We start from the raw sequence: 7,833 nt of genomic DNA on the forward strand, positions 1-7,833 counted from the left end.
CACTTTATTATTGCCTCTTGGGCATATCTCACAGTCTCCCACTTACACTAGAGTCAATAATGTAGATTACATTGTAAGGTACCTAACACCCATGGCATTCTGGTGTTGGTCAGGCTTTGCCCTAGGGAGAGCTTTAGTCAACGGATCTGCCACATTCAGATCTGTGTGTACTTTGCAAATCTTTACTTCACCATCTTCGATGTACTCGTGACTCGAATGAAAACGCAGCTTGATATGCTTTAGGTTCTTGTGTGACCTTGGTTCTTGTGCATTGGCGATGGAACCCATGTTGTCACAATAGATGACTAATGGGTCCAATGCACTAGGAGCACTAGGAACCACACCAAGCTCAACAATGAACCTCTTCATCCATACCGCTTCCGATGAAGCCTCCAAAGCCGCTATGTATTCAGATTCAGTTGAAGACTTCGCCACCGTGCACTGCTTGGAACTCATCCAGCTTACTGCAGCTCCATTCAGTATAAACACATACCCATACTGAGACTTAGAGTCATCAGGATCAGTGTTCCAACTTGCATCGGTGTAACTGGTTACAACGAGCTCTTGGTCACTGATACGTCTCGAACGTATCTATAATTTCTTATGTTCCATGCTACTTTTATGATGATACTCACATGTTTTATACACACTTTATGTCATTATTATGCATTTTCCGGCACTAACCTATTGACAAGATGCCGAAGAGCCGGTTGCTATTTTACTTGCTGTTTTTGGTTTCAGAAATCCTACAAAGGAAATATTCTCGGAATTGGACGAAATCAACGCCCAGGGTCTTATTTTTCCACGGAGCTTCCAGAAGACCGAAGAACATACGAAGTGGGGCCACGAGGTGGCCAAACCACAGGGCGGCGCAGCCAGGGAGGGGCCCGCGCCGGCATGTGGTGTGGGCCCCTCGTTAGCCCTCCGACTCTGCCCTTCCGCCTACTTAAAGCCTTCGTCGCGAAAACCCTATTACCGAGAGCCACGATACGGAAAACCTTCCAGAGACGCCGCCACCGCGAATCCCATCTCGGGGGATTCAGGAGATCGCCTCCGGCACCCTGCCGGAGAGGGGAATCATCTCCCGGAGGACTCTTCATCGCCATGATCGCCTCCGGATCGATGTGTGAGTAGTTCACCCCTGGACTATGGGTCCATAGCAGTAGCTAGATGGTTGTCTTCTCCTCATTGTGCTATCATTATAGATCTTGTGAGCTGCCTATCATGATCAAGATCATTTATTTGCAATGCTACATGTTGTGTTTGTTGGGATCCGATGAATATGGAATACTATGTCAAGTTGATTATCAATCTATCATATATGTGTTGTTTATGATCTTGCATGCTCTCCGTTGCTAGTAGAGGCTCTGGCCAAGTTGATACTTGTAACTCCAAGAGGGAGTATTTATGCTCGATAGTGGGTTCATGCCTCCATTAAATCTGGGACTGTGACAGAAAGTTCTAAGGTTGTGGATGTGTTGTTGCCACTAGGGATAAAACATCGATCCTTTGTCTAAGGATATTTGTGTTGATTACATTACGCACCATACTTAATGCAATTGTCTGTTGTTTGCAACTTAATACTGGAAGGGGTGCGGATGCTAACCCGAAGGTGGACTTTTTAGGCATAGATGCATGATGGATAGCGGTCTATGTACTTTGTCGTAATGCCCAATTGAATCTCACTCTACTCATCATGATATGTATGTGCATTGTTATGCCCTCTCTATTTGTCAATTGCCCAACTGTAATTTGTTTACCCAACATGCTATTTCTTATTGGAGAGACACCACTAGTGAACTGTGGACCCCGGTCCAATTCTTTTACATCTGAATACAATCTACTACAAACATTGTTCTTTACTGTTCTTCGCATACAAACATCATTTTCCACACCATACATTTAATCCTTTGTTTACAGCAAGCCGGTGAGATTGACAACCTCATGGTTAAGTTGGGGCAAAGTATTTGGATTGTGTTGTGCAGGTTCCACGTTGGCGCCGTGTAACATCCCAAATTTCAATAAAAGAGAGAAGAAGAATTCCATAGATCAAAATTTCAAACCAACAAAAACTTTTATTTGCATATAGTGCCATGCATAGGACTTGTGCATTTGAGTGATATGCTATGATGATTGTTATTGTGCTTATGTGATAAACCCTAAAACCCTAATGTGATCAAGTGAAGATCACAAACTAAATAAATCAAAAAGAGAAAGAAATCAAATAAGAATCAAACCCTAAAACCCTCACTTATGGTTTATGCAAACTTTTGCAAATCTTTACCCTAGACCATTTTGGTCTTCACCATTAGTTGTATTATGTTACTAAACACTTATTGCAACTTTTGGAATCAAAGAAACACAAATCAAATCAAATTCAAACTCAAAATGGGATCACATATGATAATGGTCAAATCTGCCATTTATAATCTGATCCCTACTTTGAGCCCTTGCAATTCAAAATTTTCAAACTAAACTTTCCCAATTCTTTGCATGTCATCCAAGAGCACATCAAGGTGAACAACTTTGGTAAAGACCACCATGCCAAATTCATCTTGGATCAAAAATGAGGCTCATGCAAAGTTGAGACTTTTTATTAGGTGGAACAATCTCCAACTTTGCAAATTTGCCATTCTTTGATTTTTAAAATTCCACCACCACACATGTTTGGCTCTGGTCAATTACAACTTAACCAAATACACCATTTTCAAATTTTGCAACCACATGAACTCAACCAAATTTGGGCAAATTTTGCATTTTCCAAGTATGGAACAATGCAACACTATTTGAAATAGTGATCTACTCAACCCTACCCTGCCCCAATTCACTCCATTTGGTCCCCTGGATCCCTCTCTACCTAAATGCACCATAGTAACCCTAAGAGAGGAGGGCTATCTAGCATGTGCATGGCCATGCCGTGCCATCTCCTCTCCCCTTCCTCTCCACCACTGGCCCTGGTGCCCTAGCTCGCCACCGTGCTCCTCTACACCATCTAGCACCGCCAGCATCGACGTAGACGCCGCAGCATCGCCGGAGAACGTGCGCCCAATACGCGCCAGGATGCCGCCCGCGTCGCGCGTGTGCATCACTGGACCACGCGCCACCCCACCTTCTCACCCTCGCTCTGGCCCCGCTCTCAACGCGTTGAGCACCACCGTGACACCTCAGCCCCGCCAGACACGCTCACGATAGGAACCCTGGACCGCCGCCGCCGGAGACGACGAAGAGATCCCGTAGCCGCCGCGGCAGACACGGAAGGAATGCGAGCTATCTAGCCGCCGCCCGACCGCGCTGTCGCCACCATTAGCTTCGCCTGGACACGTAGAACACTACTGCGCCATCGCCTAGCCCCAACGCTAGCCGGAATCGCCGCGAGCATGTCGACTTCAACCCTGCCCCGCAGCACCCAAGCTCCTCTATAAATAACGACCTCCCCTGAGCAATCCAAGCACCGCACCAGCCTCTCCTCCCATCCTTGCTTCTCCACCACCCCTCCACCCATCGAATCGAAGCCGGAGCAGCACCAATCGAGCGATCGGAGTCGGGGAAGCCCTGGTGAAATCGACATTGATCCAGGCCACCTCGAGCTTCGCCACTGCTACAGGCTTCTTCCCCTTCATCGACAACCTCGAACGGAACATCGCCGCCGCTCGCCGGACCCACGGTTAGCCCTCCGACCCCCGAGGCTCGCCGCGCCCGTAGCTCCCTCTCGCCGGAGAAGACGATGCACTGGCACCGTCCGATCTCGTTGTAATCCAACGCCTCTCGTTAACTCGTACCGATTCGGGTTTAGCAGCCGCTGACATGCGGGACCCCCTGTCAGCAAGCCCACGCGCACTGGATGCGTTACTGGGCCGATTTGCTGTATTTCAAACCATTTCGGCCCAAACTAGTTTCCCGCCGGCCCTTTTAGTTCAAACTAGTTTAAATAATTTCAAATCAAATCAACACTAGCTCCAACTTTGAAATTAAATTGAATCTGTTTGGCTGGGCCAAATTTAGCAAATTTTATATTGTTGGAAAGCTATTGAAAAGTTCTACAACTTGCCACTGGTCTCACCTTGAGATCTGTTGTAGAAATAAAGTGACAAAAAGATGAAGGCAGGGACTTTTTCACATTCAAATAAATCTTAAAAAAAACCAAAATAGATATTTAGTTAATTCCAACTCCAATAGCTCATATTTAACTTACACTATATGTTTCTGCAATAAAATGGTGTGGTCACTTTGTATGATCATGCCCTAGTTTAAATAAGGGACAATATGGCTAGTTTACTTAAGTGATATTGTCCAAAACTATTATGCAAATTGTATGAATTGTTTCAGTTCATTTAAATCTTGTCCCAAGTACTTTCATATGAAGTTTGAACCCCTGGTCAAATAACCTCACATGAAATACTTGGTGATATTAAATCATTTGTAGAATTATTAAATAGTATGAGGTGGTCTACCTCATTTAAATCATTTTCTCAAATGATGATGATGAATGGTTGACTTAGGTCAACATGATTTCATGTGTGATCAATTGAGAAATTAAATCTTAAAGAAGATTCAATGAGAGGAAATTATTTCTCAAAAACTATATGGAAACTATCATTTACATAGGTAATGAGAGGAAATTATTTTTCCTTAATCAATAAAGCCAATGCACCTAATTGTACTAAGTGTGTGATTAGACTAGTTTGTGTGAAGTGAGGATGTGCTTAGTAGAGCTCTTGCACTAGTTGAGTGATTATACCTCGTATTCGAATTTAGACGCAAACACCAGAGAATACCAGGAAGAGGAAGGATTCTACCAAGAGGAGGAAGAGGAGCACCTTGATCAATACCAAGGCAAGCTAATATTCTTGCAAAGTGCAAAGCCCCTTGGGGCAAGGCACCATTAGTCTTACCTTTCTTACCATAAGCCTATCCCAAGTTTTTACCTTACAAGTTTTTACTTGTTTATTTCAATAGTTACTTTTATTGTTAACTTTGGTCTAAGTTAAAGAAGGTTACTAGAGTAGCAAAGTTAGTCTCAAGCTAGCCAAGCAAGATTAGCACCCCTCATGATTAGTGCTAGTGCTAAATATTAAAACTTGACTACTCTAGATGGGAACATGTGACTTGAACTGATTTTTGAAACCTTGGAATGATGAGTCATTCCATTGAATGAATTTTGAAGGTGAATATTACCAAGAGAAGATGGTGATTTTTGATAAAACGGATATTGGTTTGAATGCGATACCTTTCCAATATTGAGTACCCCCACAATACCTGATTATGGGTAGGGCGTAACTGGAAATTTATGCATCTTAGTATGGGTTCCCTCTGAACACACATCATAGGGGTTATGCCGAGGCTGCCTCCGTTGTTGAGAAATGATGTGAATTGAGGTGAATTGTACGGCCAAGCCCTGTGCAGTTCCCAGGTTGACAGTTGGTCTTCACTGGGAGGCCAAGCTCATGGGGAGAGGTGATCATAGGCTTTGTAAGTGAAAGATTATGGTTGATGATCCGCGTACTGTGTTACGATGATTCGGGGTAATCCCGACGGATGAAATCAAATGTTGTGGCACAAGTGTGCAACCTCTGCAGAGTGTAAATCTATTCGAATAGCCGCGTCCACGGTTACGGACGGTTGGAAAGGCCATACAGTTTCCGGTGTCAGAGTTTCGAAAATGAATGGTGAACTTGTGACTTGTGGTGAATCACAACAAATGTTGTGGGAATGACACTAATGTTCCCACTTGAGTTAGTTAGCACATGAATAAGTCTTTTCTCAAATACTTGTGAACTAAAATTGGCTTTGTGCAAATAAACTAGAGCTTAGCAACCCTTACTAGAATTGTTAGCACTTACACTAGTATTAGTTTGCGAGTACTTAAAGTACTCACGGCTTTGTCCCTGGCTATTCAAATGGCCAGAGTATGAAGACGAACAGAACTACCAAGGTGATGATCAACAGGACGCCTACGACAACTAGGAGTCTTCCGACGTCAAGCGTTGGCCTGTGGACTAGAGAGTCCATTTACCTTTACGCTTCCGCTATGAACTTGTGTTTGTTCGTTGATCAATAGATCAACTATTTGTGTAATATGGATCATGTGATTCAAGTTGTAAGACAATATGGGTTGTAATGAATGATGACTATGATACTTAACTATTATGCCTCGCAACAACAATATTCCTGGGATTGCGATGAATGACATAATAGGCATTCGGACTTAAAAGTCCGGGTGTTGACAAGTTGGTATCAGAGCCATTGTTTGACCTTAGAAGACCCTAGTTAGAATGGACGTTCAGAAAAACTTAACTTTGAAAACAAATGAAGAGAATATTTGTGAAAATTTACTTACACTCTTGTCTTTGAGACTTTTTCAAAATTTTATGAATCATGTTCTTCCTTATTTGAATCTACTTAAAATTTTGCCACACTTGTTCACTCTCTAACTTACGCATCCATTTCGCTTTCAGATGGAGCCGAATGAACCCATCAACACCAAGTTCTACCAGCTTGGGAATGGGGGAAGCTTGATCTTCGAGCACGACCTCAACGCTGTCTCGGACTTCCTTGGACGCCCACACCCCGAGTTCCACGGGATTCAGTTGGACGACACGCCTGGAGGAGAGTTGCAGTGGGTGATCACTGCTGACTTGAGGGGCAAGATGGAGCCTCCCACCTCGGAGAGGATCCTCTTCTCCTTCCGCGAGAGCAACTGGCTCGATGGACTCGCACGTGGCCTTCAGGAGGCACTTAAGCGTCTCTGTGGACAGAACGTGGTGCGCCTCCTCGCTTCTCGCTTCGCGCATCTCGTGAGGCGTGATACCATGGGAGTGCTGATGACCCACAAGTATAGGGGGTGTATCGTAGTATCTTCGATAAGTAAGAGTGTCGAACCCAACGAGGAGCAGAAGGTGTTGACAAGCAGTTTCGATGTAGGAATCACTGTAGATGCTCACAAACAAGTATTCAGGGGGGTTTTAATGTAACAGATGAATAAAGTACGAGTAAGTAAAGTGCGAGAGTAACAATTGCTGCGAGTGGCCCAATCCTTTTTAGCACAAAGGACAAGCCGGTTTGTTTACTTATAATGACCAAACGTTCTTGAGGACACACGGGATTTTAGTCTAGTGCTTTCGCTTCATATAGCTGATTAATCTTCATTGTTTTGATAAGTGTTGTGTGGGTGAACCTATGCTAATGTACCGCCCTTCCTAGGACTAATACATACTTGTGATTATACCCCTTGCAAGCATCCGCAACTACAAGAAAGTAATTAAGATAAATCTAACCACGGCCTTAAACTCTGAGATCCTGCTATCCCTCCTGCATCGATATACTAACGGGGGTTTAGGTTTATGTCACTCCGGCAACCCCGCAATTAGCAAACGAGTACAAGATGCATTCCCCTAGGCCCATAAAGGTGAAGTGTCATGTAGTCGACGTTCACATGACACCACTAGAAGAATAACACCACAACTTAAATATCATAACATTGAATATTACCCAACATACTTCACTACTAACATTTAGACTTCACCCATGTCCTCAAGAACTAAACGAACTACTCACGAGACATCATATGGAACATGATCAGAGGTGATATGATGATGAATAACAATCCGAACATAAACCTTGGTTCAATGGTTTCACTCAATAGCATCAACAACAAGTAGAAATCAATACCGGGAGAGTTTCCCCTATCAAACAATCAAGATCAAACCCAAATTGTTACAATGGTGGAGACGGCGGTGATGATGATGAAGATGATGATGAAGGTGATGGAGATGATGTCCAGCTCGATGACGGTGGCGATGGCGTCGATTTCCCCCTCTCGGGAGGGAATTTCCC

The sequence above is a fragment of the Lolium rigidum genome, chromosome 3 (genome assembly GCF_022539505.1).
Source record: "Lolium rigidum isolate FL_2022 chromosome 3, APGP_CSIRO_Lrig_0.1, whole genome shotgun sequence".
Classification (NCBI taxonomy): domain Eukaryota; kingdom Viridiplantae; phylum Streptophyta; class Magnoliopsida; order Poales; family Poaceae; genus Lolium; species Lolium rigidum.